Consider the following 22981-nt stretch of genomic DNA (forward strand, 5'->3'; position numbering starts at 1 on the left):
TATTATTATTATTATTATTATTATTATTATTATTATTATTATTATTATTATTATTATTATTATAAATTTCTTAGGAAGTTGACTGCCATATGTATGCACACTGCTCTCCCGTGCAGCGCCTCGTGTATGATTTTCCATACATAAACTATATATTCCAAGTTTGTTGTGTTCGTTCTATAGGTGTGTTTGTAATTAGATGCATATGGCGTAGAAGTCAAAATTTAATGTCCACGCTACGTATATGCAAAACCATAGACAAAGAAATTTATGAACAAAGACATTTATGGCGCTAAAACAAAGGGCAAAAATAAAGAATTACTGGCGGATTGTTGCCCGTTGTGCACAGGTATTAACGGTTAACAGTGTTAAATTTAAACACATAGTTTTAATTAAGCACGAATTTAACTTATAGAGTACAGTGCGGAAAGGCTGAGGAGTTTGCTAGATCGTTACAATATCGAACCCCGTAAAATGTACTGCAAACCTGTCCGCAAGCCCCCCGTAATGTTCAACAGATGTTGTGTATTAATGCTCATTTCAATGCAAACCTATATAAACCTACGCACATCAATACTCAACGAAGGTGCAGAGACTATTCATGAGTTCCAGTATTAAACTCTCTCACCCAATGTATTCTCCTAACATGTCTCCCAGCGATTACAATATTTTTTGGTATCTCAATCACTTCCTAGTAGGATAGCTTTAACTAGAGACCACTGATTAACCTGGTATTGGATGTTTCACTTTCTTACCTTTGGAGTTGACAGTCATGAGTTGGACTTTTACACGCAAATATCTAATATTAACAACGTTTCTTCTAGAATTTCGTAATATTGTATTATTTCTTTGTATTATTCATTAGCTTGGTTAGACTTGTTTAAACACTTTTCTCTTTCCACCTATTCCTTAACGTTGGATAAAAATACACTAGCTCTCACCGGGAATCAAATCCAGAACCAATGCACTTGAACCATTTGGCCACAGCAAGGCACATTTAAAAAGAAGTTTCGATTTTGTTAGGAAAATTGTGATTTTTAAACATTTAAAAATATATTTAAGAATGGGTACGGATGAAACGCACTGAATTTTCTCGCTCGAATTTCTTAAACTGACTCGTGTTAGGCTGCAGCTATTACTGAAATATTTATTTGGGAAATGCGAATAAAATAATGTGTTTTAGAAAACTTTGTTCGAAGCAACTTACGTCCAAAAGTAAAGTACCCATTCGTCATATTTCTGTTAGAAATAACTTATGCCATACATTAGAATTATTAAGGAGATAATTGTATGTGAACTATGAGCAAAAGCGTCTGAGTACTTTCTGAGAAAATCGTTAAAAAAGTCATCCCCAAGAATAAAATATCCCTTGTATATCTTTTCAGGACAAACGAGTTATGCTATTTATGAAATACGAACAAAATTGCCAGAGTAAAACTTGCTCCGAAATCGACAAAATCGTAGGGTAAAACTTGCTCCGAAAAGTAATATACCACTTCTAGCTTTTTAGGATGATGGAATTATACCATATCGTTAGGTTATTTATGTAACATTTATTTATGGAATATGAACAAAATTGGGTCAGGCGTTAATGGGAAAATCGTCGAAGAGTAGGCTAAACTATCTCTTCTGAATGTTTACAGGACGAACGAGTTGTGTCATATTGTCAGGTTATTAATGATACATTTATTTATAAAATGTGATTGAGAAAATTGTTTAAAAAAAATGCATCCCATACAGTAAATTACACCTTACGTATTTTTTCAGAGCAATGATTCATACTATATTTGTAAAATTACGAACAAAATCTTTACAGCCGTTTTTGAGACAATTTAATGATTTTAAATTTTCATCCTTCAGTAAACTACCCTTATTTTTAGGTGTCGGAGGATATAGAATTCGAAACGATAGTGTTATAAACACAAATCTCCGGGTGTAGATGAAATTCCGGCTGAGTTAATTTTAGCTGGAGGCGAAAAATTGTGGAACAAGATACACAAACTCATTCTCCTTATATGGAACAAGGAAGAATTGCCACAAGAGTGGAAAGAATCAATCATTGTTCCAATTTACTAGAAAGGCGACAAAACTGACTGTAATAATTATCGAGGCATTTCTCTTCTATCAACATCCTATAAAATCCTTTCAAATATTCTGTTAGCAAGACTGACCCCATACGCAGATGAAATTATTGGAGATTATCAGTGCGGATTTAGACGAAATCGATCAACTATCGACCAAATATTTACCATTCGCCAAATACTCGGAAAAAAGTGGGAATACAATACCCCGGTACATCAATTATTTATTGATTTTAGAAAGGCGTACGACTCGGTTAGGAGAGAAACATTATACAACGTTCTTACAGAACTTCGAATACCGAGAAAGCTAATTAGATTAATTAAGATATGTTTTAATGAATCCCAAAGTAAAGTCCGGGTAGGAAAATTTTTGTCCACGAGCTTTCACGTCGAAAATGGCCTGAAACAAGGAGATGCGTTGTCGCCATTATTATTTAACTTCGTTCTGGAATACGCTATAAGGAAAATCAAAGATAGCAACCAGGGCCTACAGTTGAATGGTATTGACCAGGTTATGGCATATGCTGATGATGTAAATTTAATAGGGGATGATAGGAGAACAATAGAAAGAAATGCAGAGATCTTATTAAACTCTTGCAGCGACATGGGTTTAGAAGTAAATGCAGAGAAAACTAAATACATGGAAGTGCGTCGGGACCAGAATACAGCAAATTATGGATGCGTTAAAATATTAAATAATACTTTTGGTAAAGTGGATAGTTTCAAATATCTAGGATCAATATTAAGAGAGGAAAATCGTATTCACGAAGAAATTAAATGTCGACTCAAAGCAGGGAATTCGTGTTACTATTCGGTTCAAAATCTCTTGTTGTCGCGAATTCTGTCGAGGAATTTGAAGCTTAAAATATACAAAACGATTATTATGCCTGTTGTTCCGTATGGCTGCGAAACATGGTCACTTACTCTGAGGGAAGAACATAGACTGAAAGTATTTGAGAACATGATCCTGAGACGAATATTCGGACCCAAGAGGAACGGGAATGGGGAATGGCGGAAACTTCATAACGAGGAACTACACAATTTATATGATCTACCCAACATTGTTAGGGTCGTCAAGTCTAGGAGGCTTAGGTGGGCGGGTCATGTAGCTAGAATGGAAGAAAGTAGAAATGCTTTCAAAGTCTTGACTGGAAGACCAATCGGAAAACAACCATTAGGCAGACCTAGGCGCAGATGGGAGGATAATATTAAGATGGATCTCGCAGAGATTGGAATACAAAGTAGAAACTGGATGCAGTTAGCTAAGAATAGAAGTCAGTGGAGAGCTTTTGTGAACGCGGCATTGAACCTCCGGGTGCCATAGGCCATATTGTTAGTTTTTTTAAAGTGTTATAAAAACTTCATGTCTAGAATTCGGTCCAGATACGTCGAACAGTATGGCCTCTATTTGAATACATGAAAAAGCGTGACGAACCGACAGACGAACAGATGGACAGACATCAAAATTACTTTTTCGATATGTGGGGGCGTGAAACTTGAATTCATTGAAATCTCGAATTCGATTTTTATCACTATTACTACAATTTCTTCTTTCGTCGCTCGAACGTGAAAACGAATAGGAATACAACGACACGTAAGGTGATAATTTGTAATTCCCAAAATTTAATGAGTTAAGTTTAATGTGTTGCCGTGCTAGAAAAAAAAGCTTATGCCTGTTTGTTATATCATTTTAATATCAGTTTTTCACGCTAATATAAAATGTAGAAATATGGTATGTTTATCGTTCATATTCATGCTATCTTTTGGAAATATTCGTGTTCCGCATACATCGATCTGTATAATTTAGCTTCGTTCAACGAAAACATTCCTTACACAGACTTATGATTGCATTTTGAAATCGTGTTTTTGTCGTCGTTAGAATTTAGTAAATATAAGCATAACACACAAATTAGTTTTTGACTTTTACAGAAAACCAAATTTCTGTAAAAAAAAAAAAAAAAAAAAAAAAAAAAGCCCAAAAGAAAAAAACTGCGGCTGACTTAATCCCCACCCTCCTTGTGCAGTGCTTAATAAAACGCAAGTGTTATATAAATTATCCCCTACTCTCATTCGTTGCCACTAGCGCAAATTATAAATAAAATTAAAAAAATCATTCCTATAAATCAAAAAGGCCATCTAATCAAAGTAAATAATTTAAAAAAAATAAAAATTAAAAATAAAGTAATTGTTTTTAAGCACTCAGGTTGTTAAATATATAATTTGCTTGTAGTTTACTTATTGTATATTATTTGTTTAATCATAATACATAATACTCGTAATTTTAATCTCACGTTAAATTCTTAGCCATAATCGCTCGTAACTTTACAGTGTATTATAAAGATTTATAAATTATTTGTTTTATTTATTTTTTTTTTTTTTTGTTCATTATCTTTACGCCAAGCACTTTTCTCTTCCCCAATATCTTTTCAGCGGCCGGTGAAAACGGGAACTGCTTATATAGTTTATAATGACCTTTCGTGGGTGCTAAGAGCCACAAAGCCAAAGTTTAAAGCAAATGGTTAACAAAATGTCGTCTGTTAGCAATCCAAAATAAATCGTCCTATTCCCAATAAACCCACAAAGGTCGGTCATAATTTCTTGCAATTGTGGATATGAAAAAAAAAGAGAGAGGGAGAAAGTCAATACTCTAAAAAGAAAAAAAAAACACAAGCACACACACACAGAGACAAACGATAATTTGACATTAGCTTTTTCCTTTCTTCCTTTTTTTCACGACAACAAACATCATTCGATGTAACGTCATGTCCATATAACAAGGGGTAAACTTGGGAAGACTGTCAAGGTCGCGTATGTTATTTTTCCTGTTCTTGACACAAATCCAAAGTGAGTTGTCTGCTGTTCAAGAACGGGCAGGTAACATACAAGACCATAAACTGAAAACAATAACTGTTTCCAATAGTACACGTATTCTAATACTGAATAAATATGTCGATTAAAGGATACTATCAATAAGTTATTTCCTTATTATACTGTTTCGGTTCTTATTAACATCAAAGTTATACACTTCCAATAATGTTTTGTTAAAAAAAATGGGATGGGATAGGATGGGATTCGATGTGGTGTCAAAATAATAAAATATCTATGAGTCCGCCACTCTATCCACCTAACCACAGAGGCTACGTTGTGTTTGTTCTTTTTTCTTAAGAAATAATCTTCATAACCATGGTGCGTATCGCTTCGAACCTTAACATAAGAGTTTTTCTGTTTAATTCTATATTTTCGTACGACATCTTAGTTACAGAAGCTAATTTATATTTGGCAGGTAATCTACACACTAGGTTTTAACCAATAAATGCAACATTTTAGTCCAGTATCCAGTTCCTTGATCCATCTCCTCGACTCCCCTACTGAATTCCCTCCGCAATCGTGCTGTGCTACTGAAAAAATCCCTAGAAATCATCGTTGCCAGTATACACAAAACCGAGCATAATTTTGTTTTTTGTTTATATTTTTATTATTTTATTATATTTTTTTGGAAATATCTCCTTAGATGGATTGCTCTGTATTATCTCCACATACTAATAACTCAATTTTACCCATAAACGTAAGGAAAAAGGAATAAATGCGGAAAATCGTGAGTTACAGTATACGCGCATTTTTTTTTTTTTTTTTTTTTTTTTTTTTTTTGCGCATGGGAGTACATCCTCCTCAATGATGCAACGCTTAGAAAAACAACTGCTAAGCTGTAGTAAAGTTCTGGTAGTGGATTTACACTGGGCATGACATAGACCGATCACACATTATCACTGTATGCGATGCGTGGTACACAAGTCCCACAAAATTATACAGTAGAATCCACAACACTTATGAACGAACATTTCCTGTGTCGGACGGCTTCAAAAGTTAAATAAGAAACTCATTGTGGTTAGTTCTGTAAGAGTTCCAACATTGTTCGAGAGAAAGTTTAAAATATACTGTTCACCAATTTGTCTATCCGTTGCACTGAATAGCTTCAGTTATTACATATATACAGCAATTGTCCTTGTAAAACGTGTATCATTGGATACTGTAGTTCGATAGTAGAAGTTCGGTGTATCACGAACACCCCTGACTATCTCACGACAAACTAAATGAAACTAGTTTAATATCCACTAGTTATGCTTAATACATCGACTAACTTACTCCCGTGCTCAATTCTGGTATTCGAACCATTGAGCTTCCTTACTATATATAAGCATTGTAAAAATTTACTAAGAGCATTACGGGTTTCACCGTTGTAGTTCCGGATCTCGGACCGAAGTGTCCTCTGACCTCTCTGTCAACCAGGGGCGGACTGGCAACCATAGGGCCCACCCTGCTAAACTGAAATGAGGGCCCACTGTATAAAAATGTAAAAAATGTACTTGGCATTGTATTACATATAAAAGTCCATCTTCGAACCCATAAATAGTATCCCATATATTCATACAAAAGGAAAACATTAATTACAAAAAATCTTAAGTAGGAACATTTTAATAGTAACTCATACAGTGTGTAATTTGCATTATCATTTTTTATTGTAAACACACACAATACCGGAATTGGTGCTTTCAGTTATTTATATAGTCCTATTGTTTTTTATGTAATGAATTTAAACAATTTATTTAAACAAATGAGTGTCATGTATTAGAAAACCCAATATATACATGTGCAATAAGTAAAAACTAATCTCAAGTCAACTTTGAAACACTAATTAAAGCACTGACAGAAATAATGTAAGTTTCTTTCCTCATAAATCAGTTCTAATATCAAATTGGTTGAAATTTTCTACTGAATTGCATACTGTAACCTAATATAATATAATATTAATATGAATGCCAGAAATGTGTCCTAATATTAATATCTTCATTATGCCCCAGTTACACTCACAATTTCAAATATCTACCTAATTCTTTGGAGCTAGATACAAGATTGTCAATCACTGTGTCGTAATCAAACGTATATGATCTCCCTATGTATAAAAGAATAAAGTCTTCCAACAACTCTTGTCCAAGCGATGAACGCAACCGATTTTTGATCACTTTCATAATCGAGAAAATTCTTTCACATGATACTTGGGTACACGATAGAGTTAGAACATACTTATACGCTTTATACAACGATGGATATAATGGACCATAAAGATTTAATTCGTGAAGCAGGTGCAGTGCATAAACTAGACACACGTTACACTGTCTTGCAGGTTTGCATTTCCATTCATCTTCCTCCTCACTCTCAGTTTCATTATCTTCCTCTTCTTCATTTTCCTCTTTTTCACTACTATGAGCATATTGCTCGCTGCCATGCTCATTTCTTAAAATATCCTGCTTTTTACATATTGGTGGATTATAGTCCCTATAATGACCAGAAAATTGGAGCAGTTCCTCTTGAATTTGTTCTCTTTCCACTTTGCAATAATGTAGTAGAGTATTGAGAGCTGAATCAGGTAGTTCTTCTAAAGTACTTATCTCATGGAAACGGGTAGGATCCAGCCATGCAATGTCCTTCATGAGACTATCATTGCAGATAAACCGAGAATGTAATTGCTCAATTGCAGTATCGAAAATAACATTGAAAACGTTTATCTGAAACACTTTTGATGGAGAATCTAAAATTCTTGCCTCATCATGGGAAAGCTCGTCTGCTTGAAGACTTGCTACTGGTATTCTCTTTGCAAGGAGAGAAGTTTCAACTGCAACATCGTATCCTGCATCCTTCAATTGTCTTTTCAAGTCCTTTGCAAACTCCATAGCTTTAGTTTCAATAGAACAAAACACTTCCGTTTTTGCTTTAAGTCTGATTGTAACGTACAAATCATTTTTGTAGTCGTTAGATAATCCAAACCAGATTTTTGCAAATACTGCGAAGTAGGTGTACATAGGCGAAAAAGTTGGCTGAAAACAAAAGCCACAAGAATGTTTTCAAATTTACACCAGTTCTGAACCAAACACTTGGCTTTAAATTTGACTTCTGCTTGAAAATCACTCATACTTGCAATAGTGAGTAGACATTGAAGCAGTGTCATAAACCTCTTCCGACCTTGCAAAGGTGTCGAAAAATCATCCAAGATACTCTTTAGAGCTCAATCTTTACTCCACCACCTTGTCAGATTTAATTTTTGTAATCGGCGAAGTAGCTGTCTACCACTTGAGTTTTCTTAATTGTACTTAATCCACACTTGCATTCTTTTATATAAATCGCAGATGAAAGTAACTGTCATTTGAAGTAACCCAAGAAAGTCTTTTGCGACTTTGCAACATTCTGTTGCATTTATCATTACCAAATTTAGAACATGCGCGAGACAGTGCACATACTGAACATTCGGATTAAGTTTTTTGAGCTGTGCTTGGACACCGTTATACTGGCAACTCATGTTATCTGCACCATCAAAAGAACAGCCTACAATATGCAATGTTTCAGCTTACTAAGTTCAATCTGTTTGTAAAGACCCAGTCCAGTAGCTTTGTTGACAGGAATTAGTTTCAGAAGTTTCACTCTTACTTCACCATGGAGCACATACCGAACACCCAATGCTAACTGTTCAATAACAGTAATGTCCTGGGTACAGTCAACTTCAACACTAAATGCACCAGTCTGCTTTATTTCGTTAACACCATTAGTTTGAATCTGAAGAACAAGATAGGTTACTAACTTCTTGACAAATGTCTTCGACAAAAAGGTTACTAATGAGCCTCTTCCTTGTGAACTTTCTTCACCACGCTTGTCTTGGCGCAATCTTCTGTTTTGACTCTTCATAATCGCCTCTGAAACATGGTTCTTTAAAATATAATCATACTTGCATACCAATAAAACCAATTCTAAGAAATTTCCAATGATTAACTTTTTTGTCGTTGAAATCAGTGGTTGCTTCTTCGCGCTTCCCTCGAAAAGCTAGTCCTTGTCACCCAAGAAAAACAACTATATCCAATATACGTTTCAAAATGTTTCTCCACAGTTCAACTTGAGCTTTTCTTCTGTCCATGAGACCTTTATCTACAAGTGTATTTATATCTGCATTTCTAGTGGCCATTACATAAGCTGCGGAAGCATTGATATGTACTTTTGAATTTTCATGAACTGTAAGGTCTTTATAGAAATGTTTCTTAATGATTTTCTGGCTTGTTACAAATGGACTTTCGCTGTCAATTGCAAAAACCATGCAAATAGAACAGAAACACGAGTTTCTTTCCATATAATAGGAAAACCACATTCTCTTTTCAGTAGTGTTATCTGAAGTAGTACGATAATATGTTTTCATAGGCTTGAATGGAAGAATCACATCAGGACTTTCCGTGGGTTGAATTGAATGTTACTTAAGGAAATTGAGTTTCTCTAAAACCGAAGGGGGAGGGGGTACAAACTTGGACAAATCTGTAACTCCATGCTATGAGTTTCATTCGACTTTCCTTGACGAAACACGTCTTCAGTATCACTATCGAATAGTTCATCTCCAAACTGATCTTCTGCTAATTCTGACTGAAGCTGATCAGGTATTGAATCGTTTGGACGTAATTCTTGGTTCACTTTTTCACAATTTCCGACTTCAGCTGATTCTAATGTATCCATAGGCCTACAGATCCCAATTGAATGCACTAGTGCAGATGTTAAGGTAAATAGATAATTATTGTCACAATAAATACATAGATATAAATTCACATTCAAAAAATATTACACGAGTGATGGACGTGAATTTAATTAGGAAGTGACAGCTTCATCTGCTGTTAATATATGGCACTTTATATATCGACAATGCAGTTCAAAAGCGTTCCGGCTCCACCTCCACTTTCCACAATAACAATATCTACGAAACTATTGTTTCTTTAAAACATCGCCACTCGCCGGCTTGTAAAAGGACTGGAGTAGGCAATGGTATCCAAATCCAATAACAGCCTGAAATCTACTGTGTTTCTTATATTTAAAAAAGTAGTAGTTAACGTGCTCGTTTTTAACAGCTGCTGTATAACAAACCCCGCAATGTTTTAGGGCCTGATTGTCCCATAGACGGAACATTTTCAAGTCAATAAATGTGAAGAAGAATAAGATCTGTTCATGAAAGTTTAACTTTACGTCTTTTTTATGCAAAACACAAGTTTGCGGGAGTTACCCTGCCATATTTTTGATGCTGGTAGGTTTAATTGAGCACATCTTTTTAAAATTACTGGAGGGGGCCCACCTGTTTGGGGGGCCCACCCTGCATTTGCAGGGTAGCAGGGTGGGCCAGTCCGCCCCTGCTGTCAACCATAGTTATTTAGCTGCCAGGATCTCCAAAAAGGTAGACTCCCCTTCCATGTGCAATTTTCTGTATGGTTTTGCTTTGACAATACTTTCGGCTTTCTGAAATGAGGTCATGACTTTGAATGTTAATATCTCATTTACATGACTTCTGTTGTGAGTTTTGAATGTCTCACCACAAACCAACATCTTTTCTGAACAAATTAATATCTTTTTACACCTAGCAATACTATATAATATACATACAACATTGAAAGAAAAAAAACATAATTAAAAACTCTCAACTTCCCCACTCCGCAAATGACAAGCTTGACAGGTGGTGACACCTATACAAAAAAAAAAAAAAAACAGGCAGGTCGCCCAGCAGAAAACAATCACAAGGGATGTAAATACAATACAAATTTCAACTTATTTACACTCATCCCTGCTTAGACATGTATTATAGTTACTGTTTAAACATTATAACATTTACAATATAACTATAGTATAAAAACCTATTTACATTGTCATGTGGAGGGGTACTATACTTTTCAAAAATATTGGTGCATTGATCAAAGAGAGATGTCATCCATTTTGCAGACGAACATCGCCAGAGTGGGCTCAAGAACCGTATGTAAATAGTACTTTTAAATAGTACAATTACGGGATATAAGACGTTCGGACATGGGACATACCGTTCTGAGAAAACATAATTGATATTTCGATGCATCCAAAAACCTATGTAGTTTGATTAAATTTAATAAACAACTCAGCCAACTCACATTTTCAAATTTTGTATTACTACGCCTCTGGCTAGTCTAGGTCCGTCCAGAGGGGTCGCGAAGCAAGACGAAGAAGGTGCGAGAAAACGTCATCAACATCAATAGTCACAAGTTATTGTTCCCAGAAAAATAACACTAGAATACAAAAGAAATGTTCTCGTCTACTTGGCGCTGTATTCAAGTGTATCTAACTTGTAGTTAACCATCTAGGAGTTGATAGTAGCATTGTCCTAGGATAGTAGCATTGTCCTATCATAGGTAGCTTTAAAATAACACCATCTCTGGTTCTGAGTGCCATGTTTAGATGGAAACAGTAGTACTCTCCTCTCTGCTGTCCTGGAGTATTTCGCTGGAGGCTAAGATTTTTTATAGGAGCTGAAAGATTATTTTGAAACTTAAAAAAAAAAAAAAAAAAAAAATCCGTTGCGTTTGCGAATCCTTCCAATATCTTCCCAATGAAACTGATATGTTTGGCTCTCATAATATGAATAATGTTGGCTTTAATACTCTAATTTACATGAGAAACATTCTTAACTGACGTAATATTAATAATATTAGGTTATAAATAATATATAATTTCAATTTTGATATGCAAACTTTTTGATGATAATGGGTCAAAATGAGTCAAGATGGGTGGTGGGTCAGAGTGGGTCACGCTGGGTGGTAGGTCAGTGGGTCATGGGTGAAGTTTTCATTGACCCACAGCATCTCTGCTCATATAGCCATGCTCCTGAACGGAACGCTAAACTCAAATCCAACCGAACCAAAGTTGAAACTTCTTTTGTTTAGTAACTTAACACATCAGTGCCAATGAAACGAAATGAAATTTTTAGTTTAACATGGTACAGTTATGCCCTGCAGGTTAAAGGAGACGGATAATAATGACAAAGACTGGTAAAATGAGAATGTGGGATGAAAGGGGAAAACCATGGGAAAATCCATGGATACAATCTTGTCCTTCACAATCTCACGTTGCCAAAAGTTGAACCAGAGGCTCCTCGCACCAGAGATGAGCGCTCTACCTCTGAGCCACCTTCCCTAGGAACATAATTCAACCCGTGCATCTGTCATTCTCTGTTCATTTCTGATGGATTTGTATGTTGTACGAACGTCTCTTGTAGGCTGTGGGACGACGGGGACTTTCACTTCTCTTCAAAGAACTTCTTTCTTCTTAAAGAAATACCTTCCCTCATTTTATATAAATCTTACATCATTTTTGTAAAAGAAAGTGAAATATTCCTAAATGCTGGAAACAAAATAAAGAGATTTGATTCTGAATATTTTACAAATACACTGTTTATTCAAATACAAATATCATATATTTCTGAATCCAAGACGAGGTCTTTTGCCTCAACTTCGTGCCAAAAGCATGGGTTGTCTTGCTTTCACGACCCGGCGGGAGCTCATGTGGTTCTGATTCCACATTAAGCAATAGATCCACGTCTCGTATAGCCTACCTGCTGAAGGGGACGTTAAACACAAAATCAACTCAACAACTCTTGATTTCACGATGTACATTCCCGACATTGCAAAGTTTAACTTCCTATACACAATACTGTAAATATGTAGATTGGCTCACATTACATTCTAGTGCAATATTTCTCAAAGAGTGGCTTGCAGGCTGTTTTTTGGTGCGTCGCTAGACGTTTAATGATTTACAAAGTTTACTTGCTTTGAAATACACCACAATTACAAAGAATGTCAATGTGTATTTGAATAAAAGTAGGTGGGCCACAAAATACTTTTTATTATTTAACGTGGGTCGCAGTAACAACCACTGTTATAGTGTGTTCAGCAGATTGCACTGTCATAATACGCAGTTTCACCATGGCAATGGTAAAATTTTAAACTGTGGTGTTTTATTATGATTTTTGTTCTTCTTTTTAAAAGTAATACTTTTACATGTAAGCCTTTTCACTCAAAAGTAAAATTCAGTATTCCAAATAAAGACAGTTTTCCACTCGTTCAAAGTCTACGGGGAATTATATGAAATTATTTCAAGATTTTGGACAGAGACAGTTGAAATAACAGGATTTTTGAACAGTTTGAAACAGTATTTACACTAAATCATTGTTTCGTAAATTCTAGAGACTCGTCCTTCGCAGGGGAATAATACATTTGTGACATTGTTCTTTGCAAAAATAAATAAATAAATAAATCATTTTCCCCTTAGAATACACATTTCAATCAAAGTAAAATGATAAAAACATATATCGGTCCAAGTGCTAGCTCCATATGTTCAAAAATTCCTTTCAAATAGCTCACCTGTTCTCCAGCGATGATGAGACAGAGAACCTCGAAGTCATTTTTACATATTGAGAAAAAATTAGAAACTACTCCCCCCTTTCACCCTTGGAGAATGAAATGAACGAAGTGGTAGAATGAAGAAAGTGGGGGAAAGTGATTTAATTATTTTAATTGAAAAGTCTAAATAGCAAATTTCGTACCTCTAATCTTACGATATTTTAAGATTTGACCATCTTATTATAAAAATTGCAACTTCTACCGCCCCGCCCCCTTTTAGAAGAAATATCAGAAAACGCTGAAGCACGTGTTTAATTATTTTAAATGAAAATCTAAATTCCAAATTTCATGTCTCCAACCTTAAGAGATTTCGAGATATCGACATCCTTTTTTCTATTTTTTCTCAATATGCAATGCCCTATATGGGCTTCCCTAACGCCCTATATATTCCTTGCGGTTCTCGTTTACTTCGAGCTTTTCTTTAATGCGTAAAGTACAATTTATTCTTTTTGTTACACAATTCAGGACTCAATGTATTCTTTCCGTCATCTCAAAGTGCATTTCATTTGTTAAAGACTTATTCCATCCTTAGTTTCCATACTGTTGTAGTAGTTTTTCTGTGATACCTTCCTAATACCATCGAATCTACCTTAATATAAGTTATGCAAATTTCTCTATTCTTCCTCTTATCACCTCTACGTCTAATATACATTTTCCCATCTTAATTCAGATTCAGCTTTCTACTTATTATATATTCTTTAGTGCAACTTTGCTTCCATACTTTTTTTTCCCCAAAGTTTTCCGAAGTTTCTTCTATAACCCATGTTTCTTACCTGTGCTACTTTCGTGATACAGTACTTTTACTATCAAAGTTCAAAATACTGCCAGACTAGTTAGTTCGTGTATCTATTTTTTCTCAATTTACATACTTTTCTTCGAAATTTTATTTATTTTTATTTATTTATTTATTTATTTTTTTTACTTCCCCATCTTTAAACTTTTCGGTATCTAACTTGTTATCTCCAACTTTTCCTCCTAAATAGATTTTTCAATGGGATTTCAAACTCACTCAGCACAAGTGTTCGGACAACTTTTTGCGGATTTTTTTCCTTACCATTGATGCTCAATATCTTTATCATGACATAGAAATCACATTCTTTAATACTATCCATTGATTATATACAACTGTATATTCCATACATCTCTTGTTTAACTTCCACGGCACTCAAAAGAGAACTCCTTCTCTGAAGACAAGTTTTATGTAAGTATGCGCAGCGTAAGACTGCTCCTTAACAACAAATATAACATTCATGTGATTTAGCCATTTCTTTACTTCTTCCATATAAGTACTTAAATCCTTCATCCATAAATTCTTCTGAACATATTTTTTGGGGGGACGTGTGACCTCTGTCCCCCCTTCCCGCCAGAGACGCCCGTAGTCGCGCTGCATGTAATCGACTATGATACATCTACTGTTTTTATATCAACTTACACCAAATTTTAGTGTAATTCACGTTTAAATTTTTAAAAATTAACCAGTGCGGAATTTGGAGAAACCCTCCCCGGTTCACACTATATTTATTTGTGAATAACTCATAATCGCACTAAACCTTCGCGTATCTATTTTTTAAATTAGTCCATGCTACAGTTAGCATGAAGTATAGTCAAAATTATAATAGTCATTTTGAGAAAACTTCGAAGAAAACTTGTCCTAACAGTAAACTAATCCTTGTGGAGTTTTTTCACAAGAAATTACTAATACATATTGTAGGGTTGTTATACTGAAATATAAATTTTATAAACAGAATTGCCTGAGCAGTTTTTGAGAGTTTGTGTATCAGAAAAAATTCACACAAAAATTAGGGTGGATCATTAGGTGTCCCCAGTGCTACGCTAAACGCTGCTTGAATAGTGTGGCGTTGTCAGCGAATTCTGCTTGGATACTTACTAGAGAAATTAGTTCTCGACCCTTACCGCAATTCCGCTTCTCGAGCTGCAACGCTAGAATCCAGGAATTTTCTTATTGTGACTAATACAGTAAACGTACAAATTTGGCAACAACGCATTATGGCGTCCTGCACAAGTTTCGTCTCAAAATCTATTTCCTTAAATGTAAATTAATATTTAAATAAAATATGAAACATAACACGAAAAACGGTCAAACAATATATCAATTCCGTGAGAAGATAGTTACTTTAAAATATTTTACACATACAAACAAACATTTCATAAAACGGAGCACTTGTAGTAAGATCTAACAGTAAGCGCCATCTTGTGTGCTCATTGTAAAACTAATCAAATATTTTCTTTTATTTGTTACTTTTTTCGATATCAGGAGAAACAACCAAATGAATCGGTGTTTTGTGCTCTAGCTGAAACATTACTCTATCTTATAGTACAATATTTATAATATGTAACATTTCATTGCGCAGTAGTTAAGGCAATGAGCTAAAATATGTACTGACTTCCGGGTGGTGCTCTACCTTAAAGAAGCGAAACAGTGAACAATATGTATGCTTTTCCATAATACTAATTAATTATTTTTTCAGTTTCAGGAAACACAGCTCTATGAGATGCAACAAACCACACCATTTTAAATGGCAACAATGGATGAAGGGCTTTCTATGATAGTGTGGATTATCGTGATGGTTGTACTCATATTAGCTCTGTTATTTTGTTATGGGTGTGTACTTCGTAGTCTATGCTGTCAATTGAAGAAACATTCCAAACCAATTCATGAGGATATTCCACTGCAGGATACAACACAAACTCAAATGGAAAGTGTCACGACCTGTAGAGACCTAAAAGAAAGCCAATAAGTGATGTTTGTGCATGTGTGTGTAGTGTGAAGTAATGAGGATGATAAATAAGCTATTAACTAAAGCCTTGATAAGCTTGAGACTACAATATCCTGATTGTGAACCTATTGAAGATTGTTATACCTGAGGAAGATTTTACGTAGATGTATAATAAACTGTTACTTGTAAATATTTGTTAGTTAAATGTTTCTATTCTGCTAGGTTTCAACACAAAATTTGTTCCCACAATTACAATACCTATATGTCCATGTATACAAAGCAAAATCTATAATATATTTTGTAATACTGTTTGTAACTTACTTTCCAAAATGTTTTCTACATTATTTAGCTATAATTCTGCAAAAAAGATATCGATTTCGGGTAATTCTTGCACAATAACGTACTTTGCTATAATTTTTAAATGTCTGTAAACCATCCAGCTCACAATGGTTTACTATACACAGCACTGAGTAATGACGACAATTACATGTAAAAATAACTCTGACAGGTTGTTATCAGTGTTGGGCAAAATCAATTGAAATCAATTGCAATTGATCAATCAATTGAAAGTAATTGCTCTGAAAATCAATTGCAATTGATTTCAATTTGTAATTGACAATTAATTTCAATTGCAATTGAATTCAATCATAAAATTTGCAATTAAATTTTCGTCAATTGTTAATTGGTCACCAGGCAATTGAAACTTTTAATTGTTAATTGTCAATTGCAAAGGTTGCAATTGAAACATTTAATTGTTAATTGCAATTGACAATTGAAACTTGTAATTGTTAATTGTAATTGTTAATTGCAATTGAAATCAGCAATTAAAACTGAAGATAAGAAGATGTGTGTGTATTGTGTTGTCCACTTGTTACTGTTATTACATATTTCAAATAAGGTACTTATAAGAAATACTGGATACCTGCCATCCATTTCCCCCCCCCCCATGGGAAGAAAGCCGGGAAACTAAGTATTTTTTAAAATATATTATGTTTATGGTTCTATCCCCCTCGAAAGAACTCTATATGCCCGTCATGCATACAATAGGAATGGGCACCAACGAGTTCGAGCGAGTTTTCTTTAAAACTCGACTCGACTCGAAGCAGACATCTTTGAGCTCGACTTGAGATCTCAGCTCGAAAAATTTCCCCCAACTCGACTCGAATTCCGATCGAGTTTCCAGTCGAGTCGAGCCAATTCGAGCTAAATTCTTTGTGTAGTTCCAAGTACTACTATCTTCAAGTATCCTACATAGACAATATAATTATCAATGATACTACTACTACTACTATAATTAATTATCATTATAACACCGTGTACCTGTATAAACATGGAATATAGGCGGTTTGTATCGGAATACTAAAAATTAGTTGACTGTCGATCTCGGTCGTCAAGAAATCTTCAGGAGGCAAGGACATCGGTCACGAGGTTCTTGGTTTCAGTTCAGGAGGAGCAAGTATTCGGGCTCGAGCCAAAAATTGTTAAAAGTTATGGGACTCCAGCCAAATATGTTCAAAACTGCTCGACCCGGGTTTAGGGTTGTCAACAGCTCAAGCGGCTCGCTCACAGCTTATTCACTTATGGAGCCGAACCGAGAAGTGAGCCGAGCCAACAGCTCATCCAACCGAGCCGGTTCGAGCCATCGGCTCAGTTAAGCTGACTCGAACCCAGCCTATGGACTCGTTTCAACGGAGCCGGTTCAAGCCATTGGCTCAATTGAGCCCAGTCGATGGGTAATCCCAACCAAGCCAGTTCAAGCTGTACGCTCAGTTGAACCGATCCGAGTCGGTTGACATCACTATTCCGGTTGGGCTTCTACTTTGGCTAAAAAATTGGACCGTGCAGTTCTCAGCCTTGATGGTAAGAATTACAAAAAATGATATGAAATCTTTAGTTTTACGTCCCACGATTATGCCGGTTAGGCTAAAGGAGACGGTGATGATAGGAAATGAATGAAATGAAGAAAGTGGGAGGAAACGGGAGAACCCCGAGAAAATCCACGAGCACGGTGTTTGTCCACCACAAAGTACAAACTGCGCGAGCTGGGATCGAACCAGGGACCTCAAGCACCGGAGGTGAACGCTCTACCACTAACCCACCGCGCCAACTGGTAAGAACTACAGTATATACTTATATTGGTGCTCACGGCGTCATTAACTTGTTCCGCCACCAACGAATTTCAAGGTACTTTGTTTTGCATCTTTTGTGCGTGTTTTGTGTCGCTTTATGCGCCTATTCCCACATTGTGTGCATCACCGGAAGTGGGTCAAAATGGGACTACAAATATGGCGGAACAAGTTATTGCTCTTCCGCCACCAATGAATTTCGAGATCGTTTCCTTCACATCGTTTTGTGCCGTTTTGTGCGTCTACTTCCGTTTTATACGTCGTGGGATGTGGGTTAAAATGAGTCCCCAAGGTGGGACGAAAACGATCAAGAGTTCCGCCACTATTAAATCTCGAGGTCGTTAATTTCACATCGCGTACCCTTTTGTACGTCTATTTCGACGTTTTGTGCGTCACTGGAAGATGGTCAAAATGGGCCTCGATGGTGGGACGAAAATGACCCACTGCTCCGCCACTACCGAATTTCGAGGTCCTTCCTTTCGTATCGACTACTGAATTTTCGTGTTGTTTCGTGCCCCCATTTCCACGTTTCGTGCGTCACCAGAAGTGGGTCAAAATGGGCTTCCAAGATAGGACGAAAATGACCCACTGTTCCGCCACTATCGAATTTCGAGTTCGTTAATTTCACATCGCGTACCCTTTTGTGCGCCTATTTCGACGTTTTGTGCGTCACTGGAAGACGGTCAAAATAGGGCTCGAAGGTGGGATGAAAATGACCAAGAGTTCCGCCACTACTGAATTTCGATATCCTTCCTTTTGCATCGACTAGTGGATTTTCGTGCCGTTTCGTGCCCTTATTTCCACGTTTTATGCGTCACCTGAAGTGGGTCAAAATGGGCTTCCAAGATGGGACGAAAATGACCAAGAGTTCCGCTACTATCGAATTTCGAGGTCGTTAATTTCACATCGCATACCCTTTTGTGCGCGTATTTCGACGTTTTGTGCGTCACTGGAAGACGATCAAAATGGGCCTCGAAGGTGGGACGAAAATGACCCACTGCTTCGCCACTATACCTACCGAATTTCGTGGTCCTTCCTTTCGCGTCGACTAGTGAATGTTTCGTGCCCTTATTTTCACGTTTTGCGCGTTACCAGAAGTGTGTGAAAATGGACCTCCAAAGTGTGACCAAAATGACCCATTGTTCCGACACTGTCGAATTTCTAGGTCGTTTCCTTCGCATCGTTTAGTGATTATTTTTAAAAAGTTTTCTGTGCCTACTTCCTCGTCTTGTGCGTCACCGGAAGTGAGTTAAACGGGCCTTTAAAGTGGGAGTTAAATGGCTCACTATTCCGCCACTATCGAATTTCGGGGTTGGTTCTTTCGCATCATTTAGTGTGTATTTTGTACCGTTCTGTTCGCCTACTTCCACGTTTTGAGCATCACCAGAAATGCGTCAAAATGGTCCATCAATGTGTGAGAAAATAGAGCCATTGTTTCGCCACTATCGAATTTGGAGGGTCGTTTCTTTCGCATCGTACAGTGCCTGCTTTGTACCGTTTTGTGCTCCTATTTCCACTTTAGTGCTTCTATTTCCACTTTAGTGCGACAACAAAAATGGGTCAAAATGGCCTACAAGTATAGCGGAATAACTTAATGCTGTTCCGTCACCATCAAATGAGGTCGTTTCCTTCACATTTTTTATACATGATTTGTGTCGCTTTGTGCATCAGTGGGAGAGGGTCAAAATGGACCTTGAAAGTGGAATGAATGTCTTTCTCTGCCATATTTGTAGGTCGCCTTTGACCCACTTTCGTTGGCCTACAAAACGTGAAAGTATGCGCAGAAACGGTATAAATATGCACTAAACAATGCGAAAAAAGCGACCTTGAAATTCGATACTGGTGGGAGAGTGGATCAGTTTTCTTCCCACATTGAATGCCCATTTTGACCCACTACCATTGAATCACAAAACGTGGAAATAGGCTTACAAAACGGTAGAAAACACGCACAAGACGATGTGAAGGAAACGACCTCGAAATCGTTCCTGACGGAACAGCATTAACTTGTTCCGCCATATTTGTGTTTTCATTGGGAAGGCCGATGGGGGCTGAATTTGAACGTAAACACTATCGGGGGTGTCACTATAGGTCTGAGCAACCCCGATAAATATGGATTCGACACAAATTCTAGTACTTTTACATGTCCCGGTGAACGCCCCCTCAGACCCCCTTGGTTCGTATTGTGAAAAAATCTCCTCTGGCCCCCACCAACCCCCAACTAATACCGCGAAAACTATGAATGTGACACTAACATCTGCTATTTTCTACTACTTTTTACATATGCCGGTAAAAGTCCCTATAATCCTCTGGTTCCAATTTTGAAAAAAAAAAAAAAATGCCTCTGGCCCGCAGCCGATGGGGGCTGTATTTGGAAGTCAACGCCTGTGGAAGTATCACCATTCATCTCAGCGACAGCGAAAACTTTGGATTTGACACTAATATCGGTCACTTTCCATTATTTTTACATGTCTCGCAATTCCCCACCCCCGGTGACTCCCGGCCCGCATACAATGGTGGCTAAATTTGAAAATCATCGCTAATGAAAGTATCACCATTGATCTCAGCCACCGCAAAAACTACGGATTTGACATCGGTCATTATGGATTATTTTTATATGTCTCGTGATTCCCGTTATAATGCCCCCGTTTCTTATCTGATGGAGGCTAAATGTGAAAATAAACGCGGTCTTGAGTTTCCCCAATGAGCTCAGCTACCCCGAAAACTATGAATTTGACATTAATATCGGTCATTTTCGATTATTTTTTTACATGTCTCGGAATTTCCCCCTCTGGTGACCCAAGGCCCGCATACAACGGTGGATGAATTTGAAAATCATCGCTAATGGTAGTGTCACCATTGATATCAGCAACCGCGAAAACTATGGATTTGACACTAATATCGGCATTTTGGATTACTTGTACGTTTCGGCATTCCCCCCCCCCCCCCCGTTGACCCACGGCCCGCAGCCGAATACGGTGAATTTGGAAGTTAATGCGATCGGAGTTTCACCATTGATCTCAATGACCGCGAAAACTATGAAATCGACACTGATATCGGTCATTTTCTACTACTTTTACATGTCCCGGTAAACGCCCCCCTGAGAACCCCTGGTTCGTTTTTTTTCGAAAACGCTTTGTTTCGGTGTGGGACAAGACCAAGGTAACTTTGACCAAAATTTGGTAACTCTCGGTCGACTTGTCTGGTCCCCAGGCCGGTCCCGGTAAACGTCCTCTGGGGACCCCTAGTTCGAAATTTAAAAAAAAAAACTCTTCGTCTTGGTCTGGGGCCTAGACCAAGCTACCCGTGACCAAATTTTGAAAAGTTTCGGTCCACTCGTCTCGTCCACAGGTCGCACAAAGATAGACAGATAGACACACGAACAAACTCTATTTTATTTATATTAGAAAGGTCAGATCCGCCGTTATTGTATTAGTGCGGTGCTTGAGCTATTGATCGTAAAAAATCAAACTCCGATGAGTGATAATTTTATAGGCTTGTTTTATTACAAGTTTAAACTCTTTAGTCAGCAGAGAAAAGGGCGTGAATCATAGGTCAGAGTTGATGACAATGGGTTTTGGTGGGTCTGTGGGTCGCAGTGGGTAAGAGTGGTTTATGGTGGGTGGTGGGTCAGAGTGGGTCACGGTGGGTCGTGGGTCACGACGGGTGGTGAGTCAATTGGTCGTGGCTAAAGTTTTCATTGACCCATGCCCTCTCTGAACTACAGTGTTGAAAATTAATCAGTGAAAATCAATTGCAATTGATCAATCAATTGAAAGTAATTGCTGTGGAAATCAATTGCAATTGAATCAATTGCCAATTAATTTCAATTGCAATTGAATTACAGAATTCAATTGCAATTACTTTCCACTGCAATTACTTTCAATCAATTGATCAATTGCAATTGATTCTCCTTTTTTTAATGGCCAACTGCAATTAACAATTAACCATTACTTATTTCAATTGTTAATTGCAATTAACAATTAAATTTACAGATTAATTGTTAATTGTTAATTCAATTGAAATTTGCCCAACACTGGTTGTTATTGATGTTTTGTATTGTCACTGTTGTCCTGATATCAAACTATCACGTACATTACAAACGCATTATACTCTGCATTAGTCATACTTTTTTTTTTTTTCTTTCTTCTTCAAGTGATCTCTCTAAAATAAAATCCACACATAATCTAAATACAGTATCATTTCATGTCTGTATGACTGTCTATAGGTAATAAATTTATTTTCTTAGCATATCAGGTTGTCTAAAAAGTAATGAATCTTTGGAGAACAAAATTGAGAATACATTTACTATGATCTTGAAAGTATATACATTTATATTGTTGTTGTGGTTATCCACTTTTCATGACTCGTGATCAACGCTTCAGAAACAGAGTTCGTTACGTTTCAGTAGAGATTCGCAAATCAATTGGATGTTTTTGAGTCAGATCATTTGGCATCCAAATGTCGAGTTTCATTTTGTAGCCATCTTTCTCCAAATGGTTTAACGGTATACGGACAAAATCTCGCGGCTGAAACTATGCCGCTCAAAATCCTGCTGCAAGCAAAAATCTCGCGAGGCCGAAACCTCGCTGCCCAAAATCTAGCAGGGACAAAACCTCGTAGGACGAAATCTCACTTGGTCAAAATTTCGCTAGATCAAATTTATTAATAACAATTTACTCAATTAGTTTTTGGGGTAAAAATAATAATAGGGAAAAAAGAAGAAAAACTTAAGTAACATGGGATACAGAAAGGCTTCCTTTAGA

General features: G+C 36.7%; 1 long non-coding RNA gene across 1 annotated transcript in view; it reads left to right on the plus strand.

The window, feature by feature from the left end:
- The window catches only part of LOC145678691 (uncharacterized), a 273884-nt gene extending 250903 nt beyond the window's left edge, over window positions 1-22981 (plus strand). Inside the window, exon 3 of the long non-coding RNA XR_014130426.1 lies at window positions 15844-22981. This is a non-coding gene — a long non-coding RNA (uncharacterized LOC145678691). The remainder of the gene's footprint in view (window positions 1-15843) is intronic.

The sequence above is a fragment of the Thermobia domestica genome, chromosome 2, assembly GCF_964235325.1.
Source record: "Thermobia domestica chromosome 2, izTheDome1.hap1.1, whole genome shotgun sequence".
Classification (NCBI taxonomy): Eukaryota; Metazoa; Arthropoda; class Insecta; order Zygentoma; family Lepismatidae; genus Thermobia; species Thermobia domestica.